Genomic DNA, 19,120 nt, shown 5'->3' on the forward strand with positions numbered 1-19,120 from the left:
AGGCCCAATTATAGCCCCCCCCCCCACTACCGCCCGCCCCCGGCTGGGATCAGATAACTCGGCACAGACTGGGGGGGTGGGGTGGAACCTGGGCTCTTCCTGTTCTCTGTGGGGCTCAGTATCAATTGTAGGCCCCTACCACCCGCCCCCTGGCTGGGGTCAACTCACACAGCACAGGTCGGTGCAGGGGGGGGGGGGTGGAACCTGGGCCTTTCCTGCTCTGTATGGGGCTCAGCATTTCACTGCGTGGGGAGCTGAATTACGAGCTTTATTTCAGTGAAGGAGATTAATTTTTGGTGACGTTGGTTGAGGGATAGATACTGGCCCCAGAACAGTGGAAAGATCTCCCCCACTCTGCTTTTCTTCCAATAGCGGCCGTGGGATCTTTTACGTCCACCCGAGAGAGCAGTCAGGGCCCTCAGTTTTAACGTCTCATCTGAAAGACGGCCCCTCCGACAGTGCAGCGCTTCCCTCAGTACTGGCGCCGGGAGTGCCGGCCCCGGATTATGGGGGCTCGAGTCTCCGGAGTGAGGGGGCGTGACCTTCTGACTCAAGAGCCCAGAGTGAGGCCAAACTGCACAAAGTGGATGTCAGCAGTCTAACAACAACAACTTGTCTTTATATAACGCCTTTAACGTAGTAAAACGTCCCAGGGCGCTGCACAGGAGTATTATAAGACAACAAATTTGCCACCGAGCCACATAAGGAGACATTAGGGCAGGTGACGAGGCAGGGTTTATGGAGCGTCTTAAAGGAGGAAAGAGAGGTAGCGAGGCGGAGAGGTTTAGGGAGGGAATTCCAGAGCTTAGGGCCTAGGCAACAGAAGGCACGGCCACCAATGGCAGAGCGATTATAATCAGGGATGCTCAAGAGGGCAGAATTAGAGGAGCGCAGATATCTCGGGGGGTTGTGGGGCTGGAGGAGGTTACAGAGATAGGCAGGGGGCGAGGCCATGGAGAGATTTGAAAACAATGATGAGAATTTTGCAATCGAGGTGTCTTAAGGGTTAATCTCCGCATCTCTGCGAAGGTCCCCTGGGCTTGAGAAAGCATTCAGGGTTGGACGATTTGCCACCTGACCTGGAAAATTATCTGTCAGGGGGCAGAGGTCAAGTGGAGGAGTAACTACAGGAAAGGGTCATTGCGTCCCAGGCAAATCTTTATTGGACTCAAAGGTTACCGAAGTGAGAGGCAGGAAACTGAACCAAGTGTTACGGAAAGGTGGGGCTGGGGAATACTGTCAATCAAGGGAGGGGGCGGATTGACATGAGTGAAGGAATGCTTGTGAGGTGGGAGGGGCAGGTATGAGATGTGTTGGGAAGGAATGCAGTTAATCTACAAAAAACCACCCCGAACCCCTCGATTAGATTCCAGTCTGTAACTCACTCCCGGGTATCTGTTATTCTATATATAAACCACCCGAACCCCTCGATTAGATTCCAGCCTGTAACTCACTCCCGGGTATCTGTTATTCTATATATAAACCACCCGAACCCCTCGATTAGATTCCAGTCTGTAACTCACTCCCGGGTATCTGTTACTCTATATATAAACCACCCGAACCCCTCGATTAGATTCCAACCTGTAACTCACTCCCGGGTATCTGTTATTCTATATATAAACCCCCCGAACCGCTCGATTAGATTCCAGCCTGTCACTCACTCCCGGGTATCTGTTATTCTATATATAAACCACCTGAACCCCTCGATTAGATTCCAGCATGTAACTCATTCCTGGGTATCTGTTATTCTATATATAAACCCCCCGAACCCCTCGATTAGATTCCAGCCTGTAACTCGCTCCTGGGTATCTGTTATTCTATATATAAACCACCCGAACCCCTCGATTAGATTCCAGCCTGTAACTCACTCCCGGGTATCTGTTATTCTATATATAAACCCCCCGAACCCCTCGATTAGATTCCAGCCTGTAACTCACTCCCGGGTATCTGTTATTCTATATATAAACCACCCGAACCCCTCGATTAGATTCCAGCCTGTAACTCACTCCCGGGTATCTGTTATTCTATATATAAACCCCCCGAACCGCTCGATTAGATTCCAGCCTGTCACTCACTCCCGGGTATCTGTTATTCTATATATAAACCACCCGAACTCCTCGGTGAGATTCCAGCCTGTAACTCACTGCCGGGTATCTGTTATTCTATATATAAACCTCCCCGAACCCCTCGATTAGATTCCAGCCTGTAACTCACTCCTGGGTATCTGTTATTCTATATATAAACCCCCCGAACCCCTCGATTAGATTCCAGCCTGTAACTCACTCCTGGGTATCTGTTATTCTATATATAAACCACCCGAACCCCTCGATTAGATTCCTGACTGTAACTCACTCCCGGGTATCTGTTATTCTATATATAAACCCCCGAACCCCTCGATTAGATTCCTGCCACTGTTCCCACTCAGTTCCCCCATCAGACCTTCATGCTCTCTGTTTGGTGCTGGAGTTGACCCCAGGTCCCAGAGGGTGAAAGGTCAGTGTTTGACTCCACGCAGTTCCCCCATCAGAGAGAGGAGACCTTCATCTGGGGCTCGGTTTTGACACCAGTGACCGATGGAGAACCTGGTCGCGATTAAATGAACGGAGGGATTTTTCGTAATTTGAATTTATGACAGGGATGTGGCGATGGACCACTGGGCAGGCGATGTGCCGGACGGGAACCCTCCAGGTCACCGCGCGTACAGGCTCATTCCCCGAGGGATGGGAGAGGAAGGGCGAAGTGTGGAGAGAAGTCAATAAAAGAGGCTAATGATGAGGGGAGCCGGCCGCAGGGAGGAAGGACTCCACCCAGCAGCTTCACAGTTCAACGGCCAGCAAATTCCTGCCTCTGAGCAAGCTCGCAGACGCCTGCTGCGTGAGGGGCTGAGAGAGGAGGGAAGGAAGACACACAACGAAAAAAGAGAGACACAGGGAGGGAGACTGAGAGAGAGGGAAACAGAGAGATAAAGACAGAGAGAGAGACGGAGAGAGAGAGATAGACAGGGGGGGAGAGAGATACAGACAAAGAGAGAGAATGAGACAGAGAGAGAGAGGCAGACAGAGAAAGAGATTGAGAGAGAGAAAGAGAGAGAATGAGACAGAGAGAGAGAGAGTGAGTCTGAGACAGAGAGAGAGAAAGAGACAGAGAGAGAGAGAGAGATACAGACAGAGAAAGAGATTGAGAGAGAGAAAGAGAGAATGAGACAGAGAGAGTGAGACTGAGACAGAGACAGAGAAAGAGACAGGGAGAGAGAGAGAGAGAGAGAGAGAGAGACAGAGGGAGAGAGAGAGACAGACAGAGAAAGAGATTGAGAAAGAGAAAGAGAGAGAGAGACTGAGAGAGAGATAGACAGGGGGAGAGAGAGAGATACAGACAGAGAAAGAGATTGAGAGAGAGAAAGAGAGAGAATGAGACAGAGAGAGTGAGACTGAGACAGAGACAGAGACAGAGACAGAGAGAGAGAGAGAGAGAGACAGAGGGAGAGAGAGAGACAGACAGAGAAAGAGATTGAGAGAGAGAGACTGAGACAGAGAGAGAGAAAGAGACAGAGAGCGAGAGAGAGACAGAGGGAGAGAGACAGACAGAGAAAGAGATTGAGAGAAAGAAAGAGAATGAGACTGAGAGAGAGAGTGAGACTGAGAGAGACAGAAAGAGACAGAGAGAGAGAGAGAGAGAGAGACTGAAAGAGAGAGACAGAGAATGTTGGAAAACTGTACCTTTTTGCAATGTAAGCTTTGGCAATATGGTTCTCTGTAAACTTTCATGCCAATAAAGCATTTGAACTGAACTGAACTGAACTGAGTGTGACTGAGAGACAGAAAGAGAGAGAGAGAGAGGCAGAGGGGGAGAGAGAAACACAGAGCGAGAGAGAGAGAGCCAGAGGGGGAGAGAGAAACAGAGAGAGAGTGAGAGTGAGAGAGCAAGAGACAGAGAGAAAGAGAGAGAGAGCGAGACAGAGACAGAGAAAGCCCGAAGAGCCCTATATGCAATAAAAAGAAAATTCTACAACATCCAAATCCCAATCAAAATCTGGCTCAAAATTTTTGACAGCATAATCCTGCCCATTGCACTGTACGGTAGTGAAGTATGGGGCCCGCTAAATCACCAAAGCTACACTAAATGGGAAAAACACACAATAGAAGCCCTACATGCAGAATTCTGCCGAAGCATCCTTCGCACCCAAAGAAAAACGCCAACAAATGCATGCAGAGCCGAACTAGGCAGATACCCACTGATAATAAACATCCAAAAACGAGCACTAAACTTCCTAAATCACCTCAAATCTAGCTCCCCAGACACCCTTCATTTCAAAGCCTTTCAGACCCAAGAGCTAAACCCAGAAAAGAGTCCCCTGAGTCAGCTGCTACTGAAACTAAGTACTCAGCCGGACCCTGACCAGCCCCAGACCAACACAGCCGTCCAAACACCAATCCGAGTGAACCAAATCATTAAAAAATGCAAAGAAACCTACCTGGAACATTGGAACAAAATAACCGAAAGCCAAAGCAGATTAGAATGTTACCGGGCCCTAAAAAGAGAATATAAACTGGCAGACTACCTCACGACCATCAGAGACACAAAACAGAGACAGACCCTCACCAGGTACAGACTAAGCGACCACCAACTGGAAATTGAAAAAGGCAGATACAAGAAATCCTGGCAGCCTAGAGAGAATAGAATATGCGATCAATGTCTGGCTGGCGAGGTTGAAACAGAAATGCATTTCCTCCTAAAATGCGAAAAATTCAACACATCAAGAAACATATTATTCAACAAGCTAAGCCAAACAACCCCAGATTTCAAGGAATTGGATGATCTGTCAAAATTGAGATTAGTCCTAGGAGAAGGAGACAGACCATACCTTGGGGCTAAATATGTAACAACATGTCACAACCTGAGGACTGTTTAAAAGTAAGACTGTTTAAAATTAATATTGAACATACCAAATGAAGTAGAAAGACTGTTTAAAATTAATATTGTTTAAAAGTAATATTGTATGTACCCAACAAATGTCAAATCGATTGACACCTACAGAATGTTGGAAAACTGTACCTTTTTGCTATGTAAGCTTTGGCAATATGGTTCTCTGTAAACTTTCATGCCAATAAAGCATTTGAACTGAACTGAACTGAACTGAACTGAAACAGAGAGAACCAGAGGGGGAGAGAGAGACAGAGAGCGAGAGAGAGAGAGTGAGACAGAGATTGAGAGGTGAGACAGAGAGAGAAAGAGACAGACAGAGAGAATGAGTGACAGAGGGAGAGAGAGAGAGAGCAGGAGAGATAGACAGAAAGAGACAGAGTGGAAGAGAGAGCCAGAGGGAGGTTGGGGGTGAGAGAGAGAGAGAGAGAGGGAGAGAAAGCGATTGAGAGAGACAGAGATTGAGAGGAGAGACAGAGGGAGAGACAGAGACAGAGAACGAGTGACAGAGAGAGACATAGACAGAGAGAGAAAGCGAGACAGAGAGAGAGACTGTTTGAGAGAGAGACTGATTGAGAGAGAGACTGATTGAGAGAGAGACAGATTGAGAGAGAGACTGATTGAGAGAGATTGAGAGAGTGACAGAGAGAGACAGGGCAACAGAGAGAGACAGATTGAGAGAGAGACAGATTGAGAGAGAGACAGATTGAGAGAGTGACAGAGAGAGACAGATTGAGAGAGAGACTGATTGAGAGAGAGACAAATTGAGAGAGAAACTGATTGAGAGAGAGACAGATTGAGAGACTGACTGAGAGAGAGACAGATTGAGAGAGAGCCAGAGAGAGATTGAGAGAGTGACAGAGAGAGACAGGGCAACAGAGAGAGACAGAGAGAGAAACAATGAGAGAGACAGAGTCAGACAGAGAGAGAGACAGAAATAGAGACAGAAAGAGACAGAGTGACAGGGACAGAGAGAGAAAGAGACATAGAGAGCAAAAGAGAAACAGAAACAGAAAGAGAGACGGAGAGCGAGAGGCAGAGAGAGAGCAAAATAGAGAAACAGAAACAGAGAGAGCGAGAAAGAGGAGACAGGGATAAACAGATAGAAACAGAAAAACAGAAATAAATTGCATTTATCCAGGGCCTTTCATGACCTCAGGATGTCCCAAAGCACTGTACAGTCAATGAAGTACTTTTTTGAAGTGTAGTCACTGTTGCAATGTAGGAAACAGGCAGCCAATTTCTGCACAGCGAGATCCCATGAACAGCAATGTGATAATGACCAGATCATCTGTTTTAGTGATGTTGGGTGAGGGATGAATTTTGATCTCAGGATACCGGGGATAACTCCCTCTGCTCTTCATTAAAATAGTGCCCTGGGATCTTTTACGTCCACCCGAGAGGACAGACAGGGCCTCGGTTTAATGTCTCATCCGAAAGACGGCACCTCCGACAGTGCAGCACTCCCTCATTACTGGCACTGGGAGTGTCAGCCCTGGATTGTGGCGCTCGAGTCTCCAGAGTGGGGGCTCAAACCCACGACCTTCTGACTCACAGGCGAGAGTGCTACCCACTGAGATACACAGCAGCCATACAGACTGGAGTGAATTGTTCCCTTTTACCCGCTGTGTGCTGTACATGTACAGGAGCTGACACTGAGACACACACGGGGCCGTACAGTACCAGACGGGAGTGAATCGTTCCCTTTTACCCACTGTGTACTGTACATGTACAGGAGCTGACACTGAGACACACACAGGCCGTACAGTACCAGATGGGAGTGAATCATTCCCTTTTACCCGCTGTGTACTGTACATGTACAGGAGCTGACACTGAGACACACACAGGCCGTACAGTACCAGACGGGAGTGAATCATTCCCTTTTACCCGCTGTGTGCTGTACATGTACAGGAGCTGACACTGAGACACACACAGGCCGTACAGTACCAGACGGGAGTGAATCATTCCCTTTTACCCGCTGTGTGCTGTACATGTACAGGAGATGACACTGAGACACACACGGGCTGTACAGCACCAGACGGGAGTGAATCGTTCCCTTTTACCCGCTGTGTGCTGTACATGTACCCGAGCTGACACTGAGACACACACGGGCCGTACAGTACCAGACGGGAGTGAATCGTTCCCTTTTACCCGCTGTGTTCTGTACATGTACAGGAGATGACACTGAGACACACACGGGCCGTACAGCACCAGACGGGAGTGAATCATTCCCTTTTACCCACTGTGTGCTGTACATGTACAGGAGCTGACACTGAGACACACACGGGCCGTACAGTACCAGACGGGAGTGAATCGTTCCCTTTTACCCGCTGTGTGCTGTACATGTACAGGAGCTGACACTGAGACACACACGGGCCGTACAGTACCAGACGGGAGTGAATCGTTCCCTTTTACCCGCTGTGTGCTGTACATGTACAGGAGCTGACACTGAGACACACACGGGCTGTACAGTACCAGACGGGAGTGAATCATTCCCTTTTACCCGCTGTGTGCTGTACATGTACAGGAGCTGACACTGAGACACACACGGGCTGTACAGCACCAGACGGGAGTGAATCATTCCCTTTTACCCGCTGTGTGCTGTACATGTACAGGAGCTGACACTGAGACACACACGGGCTGTACAGTACCAGACGGGAGTGAATCATTCCCTTTTACCCGCTGTGTGCTGTACATGTACAGGAGATGACACTGAGACACACACGGGCCGTACAGTACCAGACAGGAATGAATTGTTCCCTTTTACCCGCTGTGTGCTGTACATGTACAGAAGCTGACACTGAGACACACACAGGTCTTAGTGCCAGACGGGAGTGAATCATTCCCTTTTACCCGCTGTGTACTGTACATGTACAAGAGCTGACACTGAGACACACACGGGCCGTACAGTACCAGACGGGAGTGAATCATTCCCTTTTACCCGCTGTGTGCTGTACATGTACAGGAGCTGACACTGAGACACACACGGGCCGTACAGTACCAGACGGGAGTGAATCGTTCCCTTTTACCCGCTGTGCGCTGTACATGTACAGGAGCTGACACTGAGACACACACGGGCCGTACAGTACCAGACGGGAGTGAATCGTTCCCTTTTACCCGCTGTGTACTGTACATGTACGGGAGCTGACACTGAGACACACACGGGCCGTACAGTACCAGACAGGAGTGAATCGTTCCCTTTTACCCACTGTGTACTGTACATGTACAGGAGCTGACACTGAGACACACACGGGCCGTACAGTACCAGACGGGAGTGAATCATTCCCTTTTACCCACTGTGTGCTGTACATGTACAGGAGCTGACACTGAGACACACACGGGCCGTACAGTACCAGACGGGAGTGAATCGTTCCCTTTTACCCACTGTGTACTGTACATGTACAGGAGCTGACACTGAGACACACACGGGCCGTACAGTACCAGACGGGAGTGAATCGTTCCCTTTTACCCGCTGTGTACTGTACATGTACAGGAGCTGACACTGAGACACACACGGGCCGTATAACAACAACAACTTGCATTTATATAGCACATTTAACGCAGTAAAATGACCTAATGCGCTGCACAGGACTGTTATCAAACAAAATTTGACACCGAACCTTTTGACACCGAGCCCCATAAGGAGATATGAGGGTAGGTGACCAAAAGCTTGTCAAAGAGGTAGGTGTTAAGGAACATTTTAAAGGAGGAGAGAGGCGGAGAGGTTTCGGGAGGGAATTCCAGAGCTCAGGGCCCAGGCACGGCCGCCAATGGTGGAGCGATTTTAATTGGGGATGCTCAAGAGGGCAGAATTAGAGGAGCGCAGATTACTCGGGGGGGTGGGGGGTTGTTGTGGGGCTGAAGGTGATTACAGAGATAGGGAGGGGGCGAGGCCAGGGAGGGATTTGAAAACAAGGCTGAGAATTTCAAATTCGAGGTGTTGCCGGACCGGGAGCCAGTGTAGGTCAGCGAGCACAGGGGATGATGGGTAAACGGGTCTTGGTGTGAGTTAGGACACGGGCAGTCGCGTTTTGGATGACCTCAGGTTTATGGAGGGTGGAAGATGAGTGGCTGGCCTGGAATGCATTGACCAGAAACGTAACTGGACCAGCCACATAAATACTGTGGCTCCAAGAGCAGGTCAGAGGCTGGGTATTCTGCGGTGAGTGTCTCACCTCCTGACTCCCCAAAGCCTTTCCACTATCTACAAGGCACAAGTCAGGAGTGTGATGGAATACTCTCCACTTGCCTGGATGAGTGCAGCTCCAACAACACTCAAGAAGCTCGACACCATCCAGGACAAAGCAGCCCCCTTGATTGGCACCCCATCCACCACCTTAAACATTCACTCCCTCCACCACCGGCGTACCGTGGCTGCAGTGTGTACCATCTACAAGATGCGCTGCAGCAACTCGCCAAGGCTTCTTCGGCAGCAACTCCCAAACCCGCGACCTCTTCCACCTAGAAGGACAAGGGCAGCAGGCGCATGGGAACACCACCACCTCCAACTTCCCCTCCAAGTCACACACCATCCTGACTTGGAAATATATCGCCGATCCTTCATCGTCGCTGGGTCAAAATCTTGGAACTCCCTACCTAACAGCACTGTGGGAGCACCTTCACCACACGGACTGCAGCGGTTCAAGAAGGTGGTTCACCACCACCTTCTCAAGGGGCAATTAGGGATGGGCAATAGATGCTGGCCTTGCCAGCGACGCCCACATCCCATGAATGAATTTTTAAAAAGGAGTGCGTAGGAATCGGCGAGTCGAAAGGTAACAAAGGCACAGACGAGGGTTTCAGCAGCAGCTGAGTTGAGATAGGGGAGGAGTCGGTATCAGACGGGAGGGAATATGCCTGTGTGTGGTTGATTGCAGGGCATACGCAGAGGGCTGGGGGTGGGAATGGAGTGAGAGAGGAAGACAAGGTGTCAAACCGGATGCCCACATCATCTGGTAGCCTTGGCAGTCAGTGTTCGCCCGATACTCCCATCCAGATGTGACCCCAACCACATCTGCCTGACTCCGCCTCACTGCTCAGATTCTAAGCTCCAGACACACAAGGACGGGAGAGTTTAGACATTTCCGACAGACCATTAATTGTCAGGATCTTCCAAGTTACAGTCAGACACATGGCACCAGTTGCATTGAGGCTATTAAGAATTTCAGCACCTCCAGTTCGAGACAGATACACTCCCATGTGTTCCAACATTTACATATTGGCATTCAAAACCCCTCAATTAGATTCCAGCCTGTAATTAGTTTCCTGGGTATCTGTTATTCTATAGATAAACCACCCGAACTGCTCGATTAGATTCCAGCCTGTAACACACTCCTGGGTATCTGCTATTCTATATATAAACCCCCAGAACCCCTCGATTAGATTCCAGCCTGTAACACACTCCCGGGTATCTGCTATTCTATATATAAACCCCCCGAACCCCTCGATTAGATTCCAGCCTGTAACTCACTCCTGGGTATCTGTTATTCTATATATAAACCCCCCGAACCCCTCGATTAGATTCCAGCCTGTAACTCACTCCTGGGTATCTGTTATTCTATATATAAACTGTGGTGTATGTGCCTTTAAGAGGAACTATGTTTTTTTGAGGCCCCTGTGTACTGTGGTACCGGTAGTGACCACTCGGGTATATAAGCCTGTATAGCGTCTTGTATAGTTTGGTTCACCTCCAGACTTTGTTCAGTAAACACTTGTTAAATCGACTCCTGCTTTCCGGGTCTTCATTAACACACGGATACAACAGTGGCGACGAGTTAGAAACGAACTTACCTGCAATTCGGCAGCACCTCAAGGAGATCAATTCCTCAGACGAAGGTCGAAGAAAAAAAAAAACTGTGGTTTCACCAGCTAAACGGGCTGGTGGCAGGTACTGCACTAATCCTTCCTGGGCGGTGGGCTGCGGCTCGATCGGGTAGCTCTGCAGCGGGGCCGGTCAGCGAGTCATAAGGCAGAAGCAAACAGAGACAGAGGGTGGAGCACTCAGGACACGGCCGGCGCTGCAAAGCAGGTCGACGTTCGGACCAAGCAAAGGGAGGGGAAAGTCCCAGAGAGTCCGACGGAGTGACGGAGAAACTGTTTAAAAATATATATGTAATTTTAAAAAACGCGGAGAACAGCGTTGGCAGCAGCGGCAGAAAGCGCGGGAGGCGCCATCTTGACGTGACAGGGAAGAAGAGAAAGCGCGGGAGGCGCCATTTTTGATTTTCAGGATGCCTAAGACTGGCAATATTACTGCTTTCGATAGTGGTATAGAGGATTGGACCACATATGTGGAAAGAGTGGAGGTATATTGCAAGGCGAATGAAGTAGCGGATGATAAAAAGGCATCGGTACTTCTAAATCTGATGGGCGCAAGGACATACGGGCTGTTACGAAACTTGATCACTTCAGCCAAACCAATGGACAAGAATTTTAAGGAGATTGTTGATACCCTACAGGAGCACTTAAACCCAACACCGCTGCTGATAGCGGAACGATTCAAATTCTTCAGGAGGAATCAGCACAAGAATGAAAGTAACGCTGATTACCTCACCGAATTACGAAAGCTGTCAAAGCACTGCCAATTCGGGGCAGGACTGGCAGATTCTCTATGAGACAAATTCATCTGTGGTCTCCTAAGCGAAGGAACACAGAAAAGACTACTTTCTGAGAAAGATTTGACACTGGACAAGGCTTTCAGTGTGGCTGTATCATACGAAGCAGCAGCAAGAGGAGCTGCAGAGATACAGCAAAAGCCACAGGACTTCGGCACCCATGAAATGACACGGGATTTCGAGAGATGTTATCGCTGCGGCAGATCCACCCATGACCAGAGGGACTGCTGGTTCAAGGACAAAGCATGCAGGCAATGCGGAAAGATGGGACACATTGCACGTGTATGCCGATCTGAAAAAAAATCCGCTGACAGTAAAAAGGTCAATAAGGAAAAGTACAGGAAGGTACAAATGATGACAGACAGTAGCTCCAAAGACCAGAAGAGCTGTCTCAAATTACATAATGTAATTGCCAAAGAAGATTGGGTTACCCTCACAATAGCGGGGTCCCCAGTTAAAATAGAGCTAGATACAGGATCAGCTCTGACCGTCATAAGTCGACGGGATTACGAGCGGCTATTTCCGCATATACCTTTGAAAGACACATCCATTATCTTGAAGACATATACGGGGCAGAAAGTATACCCCAGAGGGAAAATAAGGGTGCCTGTTGTATACAACGGCAAGGAAATACAGAAGTTGTATTTATACGTTCTGCAAGATGGTGGTCCACTATTGTTGGGACGTGAATGGATCAGAAAGATACGTTTGGACTGGCACTCCATTCAGGCACTGACGGTGACCAGTAAGAAAAAAAATGATGATGACATCATCCCTGGACGATTAAAAGAAATCTTGGCTAACGCCAAAGAAGTGTTTCAACAGGAACTAGGAACCCTGAAAGGCGCCACCGCCTCAATAAAAGTAGAAGATGCGGCAATTCCCAAGTTTTTTAAGGCATGGCCGGTGCCATATGCAATTCGTCCAGCAGTCGAGGCAGAGCTGGAGAATTTGGAAAAAGCAGGCGTGTTATCCAAGGTAGATTGGAGCGAGTGGGCAACACCCATCATCCCGGTCATGAAGAAAACATTGAATAATGATAAGAACAAAGAAAAATTCGCATCTGTGGGGACTTCAAGGTGACTGTAAACCCGATTCTTCATACGGTACAGTATCCTCTTCCGAGGATAGAAGATATTTTCGCCTCACTATCCGGAGGGAAATGTTTCACCAAAATTGACTTGGCACAGGCATATCTACAGATGGAGGTTGAGGAGACCTCTAAAAAGTATCTCACGATAAACACACACAAAGGCCTGTACCAGTACAATCGGCTAGTTTTCGGAGTAGCATCCGCTCCAGCTATCTGGCAAAGAGCTATGGAGCAAGTACTGCAAGGGATTCCAGGGACTCAATGCTACCTAGACGACATCCTTGTAACAGGAGAAAATGACAACGAGCACCTTGCCAATTTGGAGCAGGTGCTCACGAGGCTGAGAGAATGGGGCCTATGAGCAAATCACCCCAAGTGCGAATTTTTCCAGAAACAAATATCATATTGTGGCCATATCATTAACGAAGAAGGGTTGCATAAATCACCTGAAAAAAAATTGAAGCGGTCGTAAAAGCCCCAGCGCCTGAAAATGTCTCACAATTAAGGTCGTTCCTGGGATTAATAAATTACTATCATAAATTTTTACTGAACTTGTCAACGGTTCTGCACCCTCTTAACGCACTGCTACAAACGGGAATAATTTGGAAATGGAGCGAAGACTGTAAACGTGCCTTCCATAAATGCAAAGGCTTGATCACGTCCAAGGAAGTGTTGGCTCATTACAACCCATCACTGCCAATCAGACTGGCGTGCGGTGCATCCCCTTACGGCGTGGGAGCGGTGTTATCGCATAAATTCCCTGATGGCTCGGAGCGGCCGATAGCTTTTGCGTCACGCTCATTGAACTCAGCTGAGCGTAACTATGCCCAGATCGACAGGGAGGCACTCAGCCTGGTGTGGGGGGTGAAGAAATTCAACCATTACCTACACGGACAAAAATTTACCTTGTTGACTGACCATCAACCCCTCGTCTCCATATTCAACCCTAAAAAGGGCGTTCCCATTATGACAGCGCAAAGGCTACAGAGGTGGTCCCTTTTCCTAGGGGCACACCAACATGACATAGAATACAAAGGAACAAAACAACATGGGAATGCTGACGGTTTATCGCGCCTACCATTGCCAATGGTAGAAGAGGCACCTACAGTGGACCCAGTTGAGATGTTCCACTCAACCATAGTTGAATGTCTACCAGTGACAAATTCTACCATTGAAAAGGAAACGAGAAATGACCCAACTCTCTCACGAGTCTACGATTTAACGGTGAAGGGGTGGCCAGCACATGGCGAACAACTGTTACCAGCATTCTCGCAAAGAAGAGAACAGCTGTCAGTGTGCCGAGGAACCTTGATGTGTGGATCCAGAGTGGTGATTCCACCCAAACTCCAGGATAAAGTGCTAAAGGAGCTTCACGAGGGGCATCTGGGTGGAGTGAAAATGAAGAACTTAGCCAGAGCATTTGTGTGGTGGCCAGGTATCGATGGAGACATCGAAGAAATGACCAAGAGCTGCCTAGGATGCCAGAAGGTCCAAAACGCCCCACCACAAGCCCCTCTACATCCATGGGAGTGGCCCTCATCTCCCTGGCAAAGGGTACATATCGACTTTGCTTTCCATTTATGGACTCAATGTTCTTAATTTCGGTTGATGCACACTCCAAGTGGCCGGAGGTAATAAAGATGTCCTACACCACCGCGGAAAAAACCATCACAGTATTAAGGACCATATTCGCCAGGAATGGGCTGCCTGAACAGATCTGTTCTGATAATGGACCGCAATTTGTATCCGAAGAATTCAGGAAGTTCTTAAAAAAACAATGGGGTTAAGCACTACACGTCCACCCCATACCATCCCGCCACCAATGGATTAGCTGAAAGGTTTGTCCAGACCTTCAAGAAGGCCATAAAAGCCGTGGGGAATGAAGACATAAATCTACAACATAAGGTAGATAACTTCTTGTTTGCGTACAGGAATGCAACACATGTGGTTACAAACCAAACCCCCGCCATGATGTTTTTCAATAGAACACGAAGATGCCGGCTGGATTTGATCAAGCCAAACATCAGAAGGGACGTAGAGAACCGGCAATTTCAAGGCATGAATGAAAGGCCAACTAGAACCTTCCAGATAGGTCAACAAGTTTTGGCCCGGGACTACCGTACTGAGAAATGGCAGCCTGGAACTATTTGCACACGACTAGGACCGCTGATGTATACCGTGGACATTGGAGAAAGCATAATAAGGCGCCATGCTGACCAGATCATAGAGTCCTCCGAAAAGGGACAACCTACACCACAACTCTATACGCCTAATGATGAAGCAGAGATCCCCATAGTATCTACCTCCGATCCGGTGATACTGGAACCAGATGAACCCGACACTGGCATTCAAGCCGAATCGACCTTGCCAAAAGAACCTACTACACCACCGAAACCTACTACACCACTGAGGCGTTATCCGTACCAAGTCAGGAAGCCTCCAGAGAGACTGAATTTGTAATTGATTAACTTCAGCAAATGTGTAGATTATTGTTCTGGTAAAAATGTTAATTAATGATTACTTAAAATATTATGTACTGTTTATCTAAAAGGGGAGGAATTGTGGTGTATGTGCCTTTAAGAGGAACTATGTTTTTTTGAGGCCCCTGTGTACTGTGGTACCGGTAGTGACCACTCGGGTATATAAGCCTGTATAGCGTCTTGTATAGTTTAGTTCACCTCCAGAGTTTGTTCAGTAAACACTTGTTAAATCGACTCCTGCTTTCCGGGTCTTCATTAACACACAGATACAACATAAACCACCTGAACCCCTCGATTAGATTCCAGCCTGTAACTCACTCCCGGGTATCTGTTATTCTATATATAAACCACCTGAAACCCTCGATTAGATTCCAGCCTGTAACTCACTCCCGGGTATCTGTTATTCTATATATAAACCACCCTGAACCCCTCAATTAGATTCCAGCCTGTAACTCACTCCCGGGTATCTGTTATTATTCTACGTATAAACCACCCGAACCCCTCGATTAGATTCCAGCCTGTAACTCACTCCCGGGTATCTGTTATTCTATATATAAACCACCCTGAACCCCTCGATTAGATTCCAGCCTGTAACTCACTCCCGGGTATCTGTTATTCTATATATAAATCACCTGAACCCCTCGATTAGATTCCAGCCTGTAACTCACTCCTGGGTATCTGTTATTCTATATATAAACCACCCGAACCCCTCGATTAGATTCCAGCCTGTAACTCACTCCCGGGTATCTGTTATTCTATATATAAACCACCCCGAACCCCTCGATTAGATTCCATCCTGTAACTCACTCCCGGGTATCTGTTATTCTATATATAAACCACCCCGAACCCCTCGATTAGATTCCAGCCTGTAACTCACTCCTGGTATCTGTTATTCTATATATAAACGAACCGAACCCCTCGATTAGATTGCAGTCTGTTACTCACTCCCGGGTATCTGTTATTCTATATATAAACCACCTGAACCCACGATTAGATTCCAGCCTGTAACTCACTCCCGGGTATCTGTTATTCTATATATAAACCATCCGAACCCCTCGATTAGATTCCAGCCTGTAACTCACTCCTGGGTATCTGTTACTCTATATATAAACCACCTGAACCCACGATTAGATTCCAGCCTGTAACTCACGGCCGGGTATCTGTTATTCTATATAAAAACCACCTGAGCCCCTCGATTAGATTCCAGGCTGTAACTCAATCCCGGGTATCTGTTATTCTATATATAAACCATCCGAACCCCTCGATTAGATTCCAGCCTGTAACTCACTCCTGGGTATCTGTTACTCTATATATAAACCACCCGAACCCCTCGATTAGATTCCAGACTGTAACTCACGCCCGGGTATCTGTTATTCTATATATAAACCACCCGAACCCCTCGATTAGATTCCAGCCTGTAACTCACTCCCGGGCATCGGTTATTCTATATATAAACCACGTGAACCCTTCGATTAGATTCCAGTCTGTAACTCACTCCCGGGTATCAGTTATTCTATATATAAACCACCCGAACCCCTCGATTAGATTCCAGCCTGTAACTCACTCCCGGGTATCTGTTATTCTATATATAAACCACCTGAACCCTTCGATTAGATTCCAGCCTGTAACTCACTCCCGGGTATCTGTTATTCTATATATAAACCACCCCGAACCCCTCGATTAGATTCCAGCCTGTAACTCACGCCTGGGTATCAGTTATTCTATATATAAACCACCCGAACCCCTCGATTAGATTCCAGCCTGTAACTCACTCCCGGGTATCTGTTATTCTATATATAAACCACCTGAACCCCTCGATTAGATTCCAGCCTGTAACTCACTCCCGGGTATCTGTTATTCTATATATAAACCACCCCAAACCCCTCGATTAGATTCCAGTCTGTAACTCACTCCTGGGTATCTGTTATTCTACATATAAACCACCCGAACCCCTCGATTAGATTCCAGCCTGTAACTCACTGCCGGGTATCTGTTATTCTATATATAAACCACCCCGAACCCCTCGATTAGATTCCAGCCTGTAACTCACTCCCGGGTATCTGTTATTCTATATATAAACCACCCCGAACCCCTCGATTCGATTCCAGCCTGTAACTCACTCCTGGGTATCTGTTATTCTATATATAAACCACCCCGAACCCCTCGATTAGATTCCAGCCTGTAACTCACTCCTGGGTATCTGTTATTCTATATATAAACCACCCCGAACCCCTCGATTAGATTCCAGCCTGTAACTCACTCCCGGGTATCTGTTATTCTATATATAAACCACCTGAACCCATCGATTAGATTCCAGCCTGTAACTCACTCCCGGGTATCTGTTATTCTATATATAAACCACCCGAACCCCTCGATTAGATTCCAGCCTGTAACTCACTCCCGGGTATCTGTTATTCTATATATAAACCACCTGAACCCATCGATTAGATTCCAGCCTGTAACTCACTCCCGGGTATCTGTTATTCTATATATAAACCACCCCGAACCCCTCGATTAGATTCCAGCCTGTAACTCACTCCCGGGTATCTGTTATTCTATATATAAACCACCTGAACCCATCGATTAGATTCCAGCCTGTAACTCACTCCCGGGTATCTGTTATTCTATATATAAACCACCTGAACCCCTCGATTAGATTCCAGCCTGTAACTCACTCCCGGGTGCCCATTCGTTTCTCTCTCTGGCACTAACCTGTCGCAGTCGCTGGGTTGCACTGAATGTGACCACACGATCAGCTCCAATGAAGGGCTTGGCCCACCAACTCACAATTGCTGGAACAATTAGTTACATACCAGAAGGAGACAAGCGAGTCCTCTGCGAATGAGCTGTGATAAATCCTGGAGTCGGGACGATGGTGGGGGGACGTCAGGTGTAGAATCCGATCCAGCGGGTGTCTGACCAAGTGAGGGTGGGGAGGGGCTCGGTCTGATATGATGTCGAGACAGGTGAGTTCTTGAAAAGAATAAAGACTCTTGTGACTTTGTGTGTGTGTGTTTCTATTGCGTGAGTCTCTGTCTCTGATTGAAAACTCCCTGCAGTCAGAATAAAGTTGCCAAGCTGGTTTTTCTGGTCAGGCAAGCATGATTTGAGGAAGTGAGCTCGAAATAGCAGGCGATGCTATCAATGGGACTGCGGAAACATTGAGTGGAGTGGAAGAGGCGGAGAAAGGCAAGAAGCGAACAGAATCGAGAGACTTTTTCTTTGGGCAACGCGTTTCATAACCTCAGGACGTCCCGGAGCGCTTTTTCTTTTTTGCAGCCAATCGAAAGTGCTTTGTTGGCAGTGTGGTCAACCTTGCGGAGAAACGTAGCAGCCGATTTGCGCACAGCAAGATCCCAAAAAAGAGCAATTTTCCAACAAAAAAAAACCGAAAGAAAGACCTGCATTTCCACAGCGGTTTCGGGCCAATGAAGTATTTTCCCAGCCCAGTCACCGCTGTGATGCGGGAAACGCGGGCAGCCAATTTGCGCACAGCAAGATCCCACGAACAGCAATCTGGTGTTTTTGTTTTAGCGATGTTGAGCTGAGGGATAAATATTAGGCCCCATAACTCACTCCCCCCACCCCCCGCCCCGCTCTTCTTCCAATAGTGGCCGTGGAATCTTTTCCGTCCACCCGAGAGAGGGTAGACGGGGGCCTCGGTTTTTAACGTCTCAGACGAAAATACGGCGCTTCCCGGGAGCGCGGCGCTCCCTCAGCACTGCGCTGGAGCTTCAGCCGAGACACTTGTGCTCAAGTCTCTGGGCTTGGATTTAAACCCACAACCATCTGGTCCAGAGACCAGAGTGATAAACGGCAATGTGATAACGACCTGATCGTCTGGTTTGTTTATTGTGGAAGTGATGTTTATTTGAGGGATAAATATTGGCCCCAGGACACAGAAGCGATATCCCGGTAAAGCTTTCCAAGTGGCGGTTAAGTACTCCCAGGTGCTTCCTCAACAGGCCTCAGTGCCTTCCAGTGCGCCCTCCCCCCTCTCCTCTCCCCTCGCC

General features: G+C 48.0%; 1 protein-coding gene across 1 annotated transcript in view; it reads right to left on the minus strand.

Annotated features, from left to right (window-relative positions):
- LOC147119505 (adenylate cyclase type 2-like) overlaps positions 1–18,650 on the minus strand; it is a 172,743-nt gene extending 154,093 nt beyond the window's left edge. Inside the window, exon 1 of the mRNA XM_085985056.1 lies at positions 17,921–18,650. The gene's annotated coding sequence lies outside the window, so the exon portion shown is untranslated. The remainder of the gene's footprint in view (positions 1–17,920) is intronic.
- Between the last annotated feature and the right edge of the window lie 470 nt (positions 18,651–19,120).

Source organism: Somniosus microcephalus, chromosome 4 (genome assembly GCF_052327205.1).
Source record: "Somniosus microcephalus isolate GS21.2 chromosome 4, FLI_Smic_1.0, whole genome shotgun sequence".
Lineage (NCBI taxonomy): Eukaryota > Metazoa > Chordata > Chondrichthyes > Squaliformes > Somniosidae > Somniosus > Somniosus microcephalus.